A 13,292-nucleotide genomic window follows, 5' to 3' on the forward strand; every position below is an offset into this window, starting at 1 on the left:
TATATGAAAGTGTTTGAATGAAAATCCTCATTTATTGTAAGAACGGAGAATTTTTTTAACACTTTGATCGTGAAAATGTACGGTAAATAGCTCACCTTTAATGATGATAATGATCACATGGGTTTGAATCTTATGAGGAGAAAATTTCATTTCTTTCAAGTGCGGTAAATTTTATGAAAATTGCATTAATTTTAAAATGTAATGTTTGAACGATATTATGGACTAGATTATGATATATTTGATGTATTCTAATAAGCTTTATGATGAGGAGTAATATGTGCAGAGCAGAGAAGTGACATAAGCCAGAGGAGCAGACTTCGTCAGAGAAACGGGCTTCCTCAGAGAAGTCAGGGAAATGAGCCTTATCAGAGAAACGGGTTGCACCAGAGAAGCTATTCTCGCCAGAGAGATGGTCTTCGCCAGAGGATCATCGGAAGAGCTGAAAAATCTCCCGATTAAGGACGAAATTACCATTATGCCCCCGACCATGCAAGACGCGTGCTCCAGCAATGAAATTACTTTTTTACCCTTAACGTGTACTCTATAAATAGCCATGAGCTCGTACCTTGTAAATATACGCTTTCAATACTTTTACTACTGCAACAATCTTTCCTCGTGCTATCAGCAATCTCGCAATCTTCTCTCACTTTTACGATCAATCTCTAGGTAAAATCCACAATTCACCGATAATTCACCAAACAAACGATCATCGTTCATTTATGCTTTACCACTTTAATTAATTAGTAAATAGTTTGACTATTGGATGAATAAATTGGAGACAAAAGAAAAGTCTGGCCTATTTACCTAGGGTAATAGGCTTGTGTTATGTCCAAACGAAATGTCCTGTTTCCTTTTTTGGCAATACACTCTCTCTCTATACTTAATATTTAAATAATTTCCACCAACCCACTTTATCTACTTTATACACATTTTTTAATCTCCGTGCCGAAAAGAAATAGGACATTTCGTTTGGGACGGAGGGAGTACTTCTTTTGTCATAGGCGTGTGTTATTCCTATAAGAATATGAATATACTCCATCCGTCCAAAAAAAAATCCTAAAGGTGAACGAGACGAGTTTTGAAGAAAATAGTTAAGTTTATTTTGAGTGGAGATAGGTCCCACATAAAAGGTAGTATTAATAATGATAATTAATTGTATTGTGAGTGGAGTTTAGTGCCCATCATGTGATAGAAACTTTCCAAAAGAAGAAAGGGATTAATTTTTGTGGACGTCCCAAAATGACAAAAATAGACTATTTTTTGTGTACGGAGGGAGCATTTCTTTTGTCAAAGGCACGTAAAGTTACAGAAACACAAGAGAGAAAATACTTATAGCACTATAGAATTCAATCAGAGATTTCCTATCTTTCGAAGATTGAATTGTGCATCGGGGAGATTTCCTATCTTGAATTGTGCATCGGGGAGATGTGCATCGGGAATTGTTCCTGCATCGAATTTGCAATTAGGGCTGGTAAATCGGTCGGTTCGGTGACCGGTTAACCGGAACCGAATTAGGCTCAATGGCCTAACCAATAACCGAATCGGTTTATTGATCGGTTAACCGAATAACCGGGTTCGAATTAACCGAATAATTCGCCGATTTCACATTTCGCCAAGAAAGCCGGTTAATTCGGTTAACCAGTTAACCAAATTAATCGGTTAATTATCAAAAAATTCAAATTTAACAAATTTGTAGGCAGTGGGATTTGAACCTTGCCCTCTCAGAGAAAGGATGAGGTCCTATCCACTCCACCAACTAAAGTTTCATATTTATTTAGAACAAAAAAATATTTTATAAAGACTTATAATGTTATATTTAAAAAAAAAAGAACAACTCTAAATTACTAGTGGAATATATTAGTAGTGAGTAAAAGAAACCAAGTCTGGTAGCAGAGCAGAGAAAGCAGATAAGAGAGCACGATGTAATAGAGCAGATCAACTTCATGACAAAGCAATGCCATAGCAATTTTCATGACAGACCAATTTTTTTTTGGAACACCAACCAATTTCGAATTGATTAGCAGCAGCCAGAAAATTAGTGGTAGCACCCAATTATTTAACAATGATATAAATATATCATTCAATCATTGGTAATGACGAAGATCACTGTACAAAAATCAAAATAAACATAGCTGATGGTTTTGTACAATTATTACAAGCAGCAGAGCTCCATTGCCACCTTTCATTTTCAAACCTACACATGCCTTGTAATTTACAAACTAAACTGTACCCTCATTCAAAAAAAGAAAACAAGAAGCAGAGCAGTAACGCAGCATTCAACAATGTAAATATGTAATTTAACCCAAAATCAAAAAATACTTGATTTAGGTGATTTAGGACAAATCTGGCGATACCTTGTCAAGGTTGAGAAGCGGAGGGCGACGCTGGCGCAGGGAGCGAAGCTAGTGATCGCCGGCGAAGAGGCCGAGGTTGGCGGAGGGAGAAAGGGGCTGGGACTTGGGAGAAAGGCTGCAGTCTGCAGGCTGAGCACGAGAGGGGGGGGGGAGGGGCAACGACGCCGGTGGGAAGAAGCGCCGGTGCCGGTGGGAAGGAAGGGAGGCGCCGGTGGGAAGATAGGTGAACTATCTCTGCTGCTCAAACTCAGAGCCTCAAACGAAACAGAACCCTAATGTGGTGGGGATTTTTGAAAATTTAATATAATAGGAATGTAATTTAATTAATTTAATAAATTTAAATTGGTTAATCGGTTTAACCGGTCGGTTAACCGGTTAAATCGATTAACCGGTCTAGTAAATATGCACTAACCGATAATCAAATTGGAATCGGAAAACCGGTTATCCGTTAACCGATAACTGGTTTTTCCGGTTCGGTTACGGTTTTAACCGAAAAATCGGCACTGATTTACCAGCCCTATTTGCAATACACGTGGATACCATAATAGTTGATTCAATTACAGGAATTGCGACAAGAATTGCTATAGGATTGTTTACTACACAATAAGTGAGTTATTCTAATTGTTGTGTGTTTATTATCTCTACACAAGAATTCAATTGTATAAATCTAGGTTTTATCCTTGATAATAATTTTCGTTGCGTATCATTATGTCAAAGATTTTCAACAGTGTTCTCACACCCTGCATGTATATGCACATATTTGAAGATATTAAAAATGACAATTTCTCTTTAATAATAAAACATTGATTATATAAATATTATTACTCCTTCCATCCCTCAAACATCTTCCTCTCTTTCTATTTTGAGTCGTCCCCAAAATATTTTCCTAACCTATTTTTGGAAATAATTGCATTCACTATTACTCTTACAATCTTCACTTTTTGTGGGACTCATTCTCCATTCATCAAATACACAATTAATTTTTATTAAAATCCGTATCACCCTTCTTTAGAAAAGATGTTTGAGAGAGACGGAGAGAGTAACGAAGAAGTGCATCTATAGGGCCTAATTCGAACTATTCTATAAAGTCCATATTTTAAACAAAAAGATATATCTGCCGTTCAAATTATAAAACACATCTATATAATATATAAAAAGACAGTTTAACGGCTATTTTTTCCTACCAAATTTTAAAAATTAGTTTTTTTTAATTGCTTCCTATTTTTCAACAAGTATACAAAAATTACGTGTTCCACTCATTTTTCTTTCTACTCCACCTTTTTCTTTTATGTTTTGATTTATTTTATTTTCTACATCTTTCTAATCTTTCGATTTGATTTAATTAGCCTTATTTTAATTTTATTTTCAATTTTAATTTCTTTTGTTCATAGCAAATATATGACATCAATTTATATCTATATTTATATAATATACAAAAGGATAATTTTAACAGATACTTTTTAATGTAATTTTTTTAAAATGATTTTTTTAATACTCCAAAATACCTATTTTTTTCACAATTCACACTCAATCCTGCATGTTTTTTTTCTTTTTCTCTTTTTTTCGTTTCAATTGTAATATAATTTGATTAATGTTAAATATTTAATATACATATCAAATTAAAGATTGTGAAAATAGCTTTAATTTGATATAAAAAATGGCTTTTTCCCTCCATTTATTCCCTCTCTTTTTTTTCTCTCTCTTCTCCCTCCATTTTTCACTATTTTTTTTATATTTTAATTATTTTCTAAACATTATCACATTATTTTATTTTTAAAAAAATATGCACATTTTAAATTTAATATAGTAAAAAAAATTATGAAAAATGAAGTTAAAACGATGAAGTTATTGAATAAATTAAAAGTTAAAATATTTTATTTTATCTCTTTGTTAAAATTTTACAATTTTATATATATATATATATATATATATATATATATATATATATATATATATATAGGGTTAGGTTATATTGAGAAGCTCAAATGTGTTGAGAAGTTGAGAAGCAATCTAATAGATGAACATGCCAATTAGTTTTTATGAACACGAGTTTGATCTGGGGTTCGATCCTTGTCAGTGACGTATTTTTTAACAAATTAAATAGATTTGTATGTTCGTCAGTTATATTTGGTATGTTCAAAGAATTTATTGATCTAGGGTCTAATTACCATGTTCATCAAAATGTACTAACATGTTCATCTATTACATTGCTTCTCAACTTCTCAACACATTTGAGCTTCTCAATTGAACCACTCCCTCTATATATATATATATATATATATATATATGTGTGTGTGTGTGTTTGTGTATGAAAATACTTATTTATTTATTATGACATATATACTACTCGATGATAATAATGCCAAGCGGTAAGGGGTTAATGCCTAAGGCCAAAGATCTTGGGTTCGAGTCCCCTGTGGCGCGACCTTTTAATTTTTTTATTTATTTAATATTGTAAATTTATCAAAAAAAAAAGGTTAAAGAAATGGAAAATTACTCGATGATAATAATGCCTAATGCTAATTTTTATTATTGATTTTTTTTTCATTTATTTAATAACTTTAATTATCATTACGCTTTATACAAAGTTGAAATTTTATATTTTTAAATTTAGGATTTTATTAAATAATTGACGGGCGTGGATTGTTTTAGTTTATTTATATTAAAAATATATTTTATATTTATATATTTTAATTTTATTTAATATTTATATTTATTTATTTAAATTTGTTGTTTAGTTTCAATGTTCGTCGTGCATCGCACGAATGATAATACTAATGTTACTTGAAAGTCCAATTTAGACTATGTTTAGTACAAAAAAGAAAAGAAAAATCAATAAATATACGTTGAGATTTTCTAATAGTTTGATGTGGAACATTCCAACAAAGGGATCTTCTCATTTTCCATTACCGTTTTCATATGTTACAATACAAAAATCAAACAGAGAAATGTACCAAATTTTGAATCTTTTTGCTTCTAATGCCATTTTAATTTGGAATTTCGTATGCGTATCTTAATTAAGGTGTGTAAGTTTCGTGCTATTTCTCTTGATTGAAGTTTTACCTCAAAAATTAAAGTGACTACAAACTTGTGGATTTATAAAATCAACTTCTATGCAATAATGCACGCAGAGTTGAATTGTGGAAATTTTCCAGATCTGATTTAATTTCGAAAATAAGTCAGATGGAAAAAATCGTAGCTTTGAATGATATATCAAAACTTGACCGTTGAAAGCGGTTCATTCGATAGTGACCCAGGAGCAGGAAATTAAGATGTATATACAAAATTGGAAAATAATACTATTAATAACGAGGAAGAAATAAGACTTTGAAAATTAAATCAGGTCTAATTATAATGTGAGAAAACCTAAAATTATTAGATGCTTTACGTGGAAATGAGATCATCTCTTCCACTATTTTGTGTGCACCATCGTGTACTTCTCTTAATTTATTATAATTTTTTCATTATATTTTCTTCAATTTTAATTTATTATGCTTTAATATTATAAAAAGATAATTATATAAATTAGGGTTTATAATTATTTTTTTATATTTATTTGAATTAATAATTGATTATTTGGGTTCATTAATTCAAAGTTAGGGTATATAATTTTTTAAAATTTCAATTTTTTGTGATAAATATTAATTAGAGTTCATAATATAATAATATATTTTATTTTTATAAAAAATAATTATAAAATAAATAAATTAAGAGTGGTACACGGTGATACACACTAAATAGTGAGACAGATGATCCCATCTGCTTTAGGTGTCGATATGCTACCATATGATTTTATTGATTTCAGAAATAAAAATTATTATTATTATTATTGTTATCTAGAAGAAGGCAATAATTCAAATTAGGCGTAGTAGTTAATGAGAAGGTCATCATCATTCACCGTTACGAATATGTTAAAGAAAGACGAAATAATGTTGTTTGACTCAAGTCACTATATATGGTAACCCACGAATATTTATTTCAGAATTACTCTATTTTGGATCCATGCAGACAATTACACAATTTTGAACTTTAATTGTTCGCCACAAAAATGAGTTGGCGTAATTGTGGTTCAAATGTGTTGGGCAGCCTTGAAGACCAACGTGTAAGCCATGGACTCCATCTTCATCTGTCACGACCGGACCTAATTATGGATAATTAAGCCGGGGAACCCGTGACTAATGGAGGGAGATTAGAAGCGGGGTAGAAAGGGGATAATCAAACAAGGAAGGATCGCATTTCATTATTGTTAACAAAAGGGATATTTATAATATAACGGAGGTTTAGTCATATAGACTCAAATAACTAGTAAGTTCGGATAACTCCGACTTAGCCAAAATAACATAAAACTTCTGAGTACGCAGCGGAATAAGGTTCTGAATACATGTATGAAGACATGTATCCCTAGAGTTCATTAATACATAATAAGACAAAAGAAACCCGCTCGTCACTTCATCACCATCGGCAACTGCTCAACCTGCACATTTAGAAATATATGCAGGGCTTGAGTACAAAAGTACTCAGTGGGCACGTATGCCTAAGTATAAAAATACATGCTTCAAAAATGTAAATTGTCATGCCATCATAAACAGTACAACAAGGGAGTTTTTCGCTAAAAAGGCCCAAGCTTACTAAATTCATTTGTGATTCTTAAAGTTCGTCTGCAGACTAAGTTCTCTTGTAATCTATCATATCTGGAACTGTGTGCCGGAGAGGTGGCCACCTCTCACGGTCACTTGACCGGCCAACCCGCTAGATGACTCACGGTCACTGGTGTACACTAGCCCTGGCAGGATAGCTATCAACTGCTCAAGACCCGAATTCGATTACATAACTGGCAAAGCCACATCAGATAGATATCATACTAAAATTTAAACATTTTATGGCAAGACAATATTTGAAATAACTTCAATTAATTTAGTCATGAAATAACTTGCTTAAACGTAACATTTAAACTCATTTGATATATATGAAAGTAATGCCCACCTGATAGCAAAGCTTTACTACAGATTAATGACTCCTTGACGAGCTCTTATTCTTGCTCTCGACCTTTAATCCGAGAAAATAACGTAAGACTTTAAATCGAGGAAAAATTCTCAATTAAATGAGAATGCGTAATTTAACTATGCATGAATCTCGTATGCATGAACTATTATTCTGAGATAATAATCAGGGAATTCTCTATTGTTAATCCAGATTATCGGATTTAAACAAAAGCTAAGTCTCGTATCATGAAGCCGGATAATTAACAAAAATTAATCCGTTCTCTTCGAGGTGTTCTAATCCGTCAATTAAATAAACCCCGCTCCTCGTAGTTAAAAGAAAATAAATAAATACTTCAGCTTATTCGCTTTATAACCTCATAATTAATCGGCTTAATAAATAGGAATAAGTAATGTTATAAGATTAAATAATTAAAAGGCTCAACATAAGGCAGCCTAATAATTAATTAAGTAAAAATGGGCTTGAATAATTAACATGAGAGGCCCAATTGAAAATATTAATCGGCTCAAGTAATTAAATAAATCTTGGCCCAATAAATAAATAATTAACAATTGGGCTAAGTTTAAATCAAGTATGCAAGGCCGAACTGCAATTAAATAAATAAGGTCCAACTGAAATAATCGTTCAACCCATTCTACTCTATTAAAATCGGCCCAAATGAAACAATAACCGGCCCAACAATATACATATGGAATTTGGAAATAGAAGTCTATTAATAATAATATCTCAGCCCAATTCTTATAGAATAATTAAAGCCCATCCTTTTAAAATAATTCGGCCCAAAAACAATTACTATAGGAGCCCAAAATTAAACAAAACAGGAGCCCAATTCATACAAAAATGCAGTTGGGTTTTAAATAAAAGAATCGGCCCAGAGAGTTATATAATTCGGCCCAAAGTAAAATAAATCAAAGCCCAATTTTCGGCCCAATTACAATTAAAAGGGAAAAGCCCAAATTAAATAAATAACAAAGGCCCATTAAACTAAAGCCCAAGAGCCCAACTCTCATCTCCCTCAAAATCGATCTCTCTCCCTATAGTCTCAAAATCGGCTCCCTCTCTCTTTTCTCTCTCTCGTTCTCAGCCTCCAGCCGGCTCCGGCGCCTTCTCGTCGCCGGCGCGAGCCCCTGCTCTCCCAAATCGGAAATCACCGCCGCCTCCCTGAACTTTCGATGAGCGGCGGTCGTTTCTTCTCCCAAATCGGCTCAACAGTCAACACAACTCTCTTTTTTCTTTCCTCAAAATCGGAACATCTCTCTCTCTCGATCTGTTTTCGGCGAGGGGTCCAGCGCCGCCGCCGCTGATCACCACGCTGAGCCTCCGTTTGTCTGGACGTCCGCCGCCTCCGCAGCTCCGCCGCGAACGGCCCCGGCGAGGTTGATGCCTCTATTCCCCTATCTCGATCTTCCTCACGCACAGATTCGCGGTCGACCTTAGTTTCCTCTCTATTGAGTGAAACCGTCTCCGCCGCTGCTCTGAAATTCCGGCGACGCCGCCGCCTTCAACGGCTCTGCCCTCTTTCCTCTAGTAACATCAAGTGGAACTCAAATCAGGGCCAAAATCTCCTCGCTTTCTCGGTCTCAACGAAGACACACAATTGGGGAGGAAAGTCGAGCCCCGGTTTCTCCGTCCGAATCGCGGGTCTCCGCCCTTGTTCGACGCCGTCGCGTCCGCCTTGGCCAGAGATCGCCGCGCCGCTGAAATCTGTCCTCTGCTCAAGAACCGGGCTCAACCTCATTCTGTCCCTTCTTCTTGGTTCAGGCAAGTCGCCTCTGTAACTTTGGTCAAAGTTGACGCCGCCCTTCGCCCAAAGGTCTCCGCAAATTCCCGTCGTCACCGGGTTCTTTCCCGATCTCGTCTGGCGAGCAGCAGAGCTCTGCCACTGTGGCCGGGGTCTCCTTCGCCGTACTGTGTTGTCGTCGGAGCTCCTTTGTCTCAACGAACAGGCAGTCAGCCTCCGACTGATTCCGAAGTTCTCATCGACGAAGGTTGGTCCCCATCTCTTGGTATAAATGCAAAAGTAGTAAGCTATGGTTCTTTCTTTCTAGTTCGGTTAACTGATTCTCTTGGTTCCTATTTACCGATTATACAATAGATTAATGGCGTGTGGCTTTGGGACTGCATCGAAAAAGTTCTCACGCATGTATCTTATGAAAAGAATACATATACATATACATATTGATTTCTGCCTAACGATCATATGAGTTTGCTAAGTCTCCTTATGAAAATATATACTCGTTGTATGCTTAGTATCATTTAATCGATCATGCTTGTTGGATGAAAAACGAATGGATTGAATGAGCTGAGCCTAGTGTTTACCTTGTAAAATGTTATATGTTTGAGGCTGTTTGTTGATTTCAGCAGGAGAAGAACTGAAATAAAGATGGTTCCTTTATCATATGCAGGAGGAATCAAGAACAGGATGGTGAAAACTTAAGACCGGCTTACCTCTTCGAAGTTCCGGTAGAAGCTTTGCAAGCTCTATCTCTTTCCCTCAATTTTCTGGTGTCTAAGGGAGAAACAAAGGGTTGTTGGCTGATATAGATGGGTGGAGGCGTAAAGTGGCTGCCTTGCGTGAATTGGGGGCTGCAGAGGGGAATGTTGCTGCTGTAGCAGCCCTTTTGCACACACGTTTTTTTTTCTTCCTACTCTCTCTTTTCCTTCTTTTCTTTTGATAAAGTAGCTTTTCCTTTTTTTCTTAAAGTAGCAAAAGATTGTAAAAGGTGATAGGTTGCAAAGTGATGTGATTGAATGAAATAAATCTTCTCTGTTGGTAAATCTATATCTGTTATTAATCTCGGGTCTTGCTAAAAAAAAAATACATAATACTCTAAAAATTCTCATATTTTGATCGCTGACTTCTCATCTATTAACATCGTGACTCGTAGAATAAATTTAAACTAAATTCGTAGATTTAATTCACTTCACAAGCTGAAATAAATCCACGACTCAAGTGATAAAGTTAAATACATAGAAATGATATTTCTATTACAAATAAAATAATAACTTGACTTCGCTAAGTCAATTATCATTCTGAAATAAATCACTGACTACTCAATAATTCAATCGTGGTCATCTCAGGTAATGACATCTAATTCAGAACTCTGAGCTAAATTAACTGAATATTAATCACTGGATTAAATCAACTGAAAGATGTAAAAATAAATATTGCATTTATTGCTCTTAATCATAAAATAAAATAGCGGCTACTACATACTACCCCTCTTAACAAAAATTTCGTCCCGAAATTTGCATATCATTGCAAAAAGGTTCTGGGTACTCTCTCATCTTGATTTCTGTCAGACTATCTCAATCACCTCATTCATCGTGTCTGATCCTAAAATTCTCCTTACACCTACTTTATCTCAGTAGAGTGGTGATCTATATTTTCTTCCATGCATTGCCTCATAAGGCGCCATATTGATTGTTGCCTGATAACTATTATTGTAGGCAAACTCAATCAACGACATCACTGTTCATCACTTCCACCTTTGCCTTGTACTACTTTTAACGTGTCTTCGAGAGTCTGAATTATTCTCTCAACCATCTATATGTTTGTGGGCAAAAGGTGGTACTGAAATTTAACCTTGTGCCTAATTTCTTCTATAAGTTCATACATAATCTGGATGTAAACTTCGAATCTCAGTCCAAAGTGATTGACACGAGCATATCGTGGAATGCACAATTTCTCAAACATATAATTGACCTAACTTGTCTGATCCGTATGTGATCGGTATTAATATAAAACGAGCTCATTTCGCAAGTCGCTCCACTATTACCCAGATGGCAGCACTCCCTCTTTTCGACTTCGTAAACTAGTCACGACATCTGTTGCAAAGATGGCAGCACTCCCTCTTTTCGACTTCGTAAACTAGTTACGACATCTGTTGCAAAGTGCTCTAACTTCCATTATGAAATCTCCAATGGTTGAAATTTTTCATATGGTCTATGGTGCAAGGCCTTCACTCGTTGGCATGCTAGGCATCTCTCAACAAGTGTAGCTATATCTTTCCATCGGAATTCTTCTTTCAAGTCTTTGTACATTTTATACTTCCCGGGTGGCCAGTATATGGCGTGTCATGAGCTTCGCTCATTATCTCATCTCTGAATTGTTCATCGTGTGAACACACACAATCTTTGATCAACATCCACGCATTATCCACGTCTCATGATACGTCTCCTGATCTTATTGCTAAACATATTTTCTCCAAGGTCTCATTCCCATTTTTTTTTTTTTTTTCGCATTATCAGCTTTCCTATAAAGTTGGGTATTATTACCATCGTGGCAATAATCCCTTCTACAGATTCTAGTGGTTGAACCACTTCTAAATTCATTCTACTAAAATCTTTCATGGGTTCCTCTTTCTGAGTGAGGGGAGATCCCAACTTAAGTTGAGTCTTACGACTCAAGGAGTCGTCTACCTTGTTAGCTTTGCCTGGGTGGTAGTTAATACTACAGTCGCGGTCCTGCGCTAGTTCGAGCCATCTTTACTGTCTCATGTTAAGGTCTTCTTGCTAAAAAAAATATCTCGAAAAAGTATTTCAAACTTTTATGGTCTTTACCGCAGTTAATTCTAGTTTATGAGTTGGCTAGTTCAATTCATGTGGTTAATGCTATCGTGATGCGTATGTTGCCACTCTTCCTTCTTGCGTTAACATGCAACTAAGTACTCTCCTTGGACACGTCTGTATAAATCATATATTCTTTGTTAGCTACTGGAACAGCTATGGTTAACTTCTCCTTGAGCTTCTTGAAATCTTTTTTTTTTTTTTTTTTTTTTTTTTCACAGACTCTTGTCCAAAGAAATTTAATTCCCTTCCTGAGTAATAGGGTCATTGGTCTTGCTATTTTGGAAAATCCTTCTATGAATCTCTGATAGCAACTTGCTAGTTCCAAGAAACTTCTTATCTCATTAGGGTTAGTAGGCGATTTCCATTCGCGCACCGCTTGCACTTTCTCAGGGTCCACTTTAATCCCTTCTGATGACACAATATGTCCTAAAAACGTGACTTCGCTGAGCCAAAACTCGCACTTGCTAAATTTGGCATAAAGGCGCTCCGTCCTCAACGTTTCTAGGATAATTTTCAAATGTTCCTCATGGTCTTTCTCTTTTTTTTTCGAGTAGATCAGGATGTCATCTATGAATACCAAAACAAATTTGTCTAAGTACGGATGGAACACCCGATTCATGAGGTCCATGAACACGGCTAGCGCGTTGGTTAGCCCGAATGGCACAACTACAAATTCGTAGTGGTCATACCTAGTTCGAAACGCCGTCTTAGGTACATCTTCTGGTCGAATCTTTAGCTGGTGATAACCAGACCGCAAATCAATCTTCGAGAACACGCTTGCTCCCTTGAGCTGGTCGAAAAGGTCATCTATCCTTGGTAAAGGATATTTGTTCTTAAGTGTCACTTTGTTCAGTTCTCTATAGTCTATGCACATTCGCAATGTGCCATCCATTTTCTTCACGAAAAGTACGGGTGCACCCCAAGGTGATACACTTGGCCTAATGAATCCAAGTTCCAAAAGTTCTTGCAGTTGTATCTTGAGTTCTTCCAACTCTTTAGGAGCCATCCGGTACGGTGCCTTTGAAGTGGGAGCTACCGGGGGCTCCAAATCAATGGTAAACTCAATTGGTCTGTCCGGTGGTGGCCCTGACAGAATCTCTGGAAATACATCTGAAAATTCCCGTACAATTGCTACATCTTCTATGCCCTTCTCAGCTCCAAGTTCTCCGTGTAAATACACGAGGTAGGCTGGGTGTCCCTTCTTCATCATTTTCGTTGCTTGTAGGGCGGAGATGATCATCTTTCTTCTCCCCATACTAATTCCGTGGAAATGTGACGGTTCCCTTCCTGGAGATCGGAATGATATCCGTCTTTCATTACATAGGATGGTGGCGTAATTCTCAGCCAGCCAGTTCCTTCCTAGAA

General features: G+C 35.9%; 1 long non-coding RNA gene across 1 annotated transcript; it reads left to right on the forward strand.

Annotated features, from left to right (window-relative positions):
* Positions 1-7,947: 7,947 nt before the first annotated feature.
* On the forward strand, positions 7,948-10,133 carry LOC131022362 (uncharacterized). Its single transcript, XR_009101242.1, has 2 exons — positions 7,948-9,343; positions 9,761-10,133. It is a non-coding gene; the product is annotated as an uncharacterized LOC131022362 (long non-coding RNA).
* The last annotated feature ends 3,159 nt before the right edge of the window (positions 10,134-13,292 follow it).

The sequence above is a fragment of the Salvia miltiorrhiza genome, chromosome 1 (assembly GCF_028751815.1).
Source record: "Salvia miltiorrhiza cultivar Shanhuang (shh) chromosome 1, IMPLAD_Smil_shh, whole genome shotgun sequence".
Classification (NCBI taxonomy): domain Eukaryota; kingdom Viridiplantae; phylum Streptophyta; class Magnoliopsida; order Lamiales; family Lamiaceae; genus Salvia; species Salvia miltiorrhiza.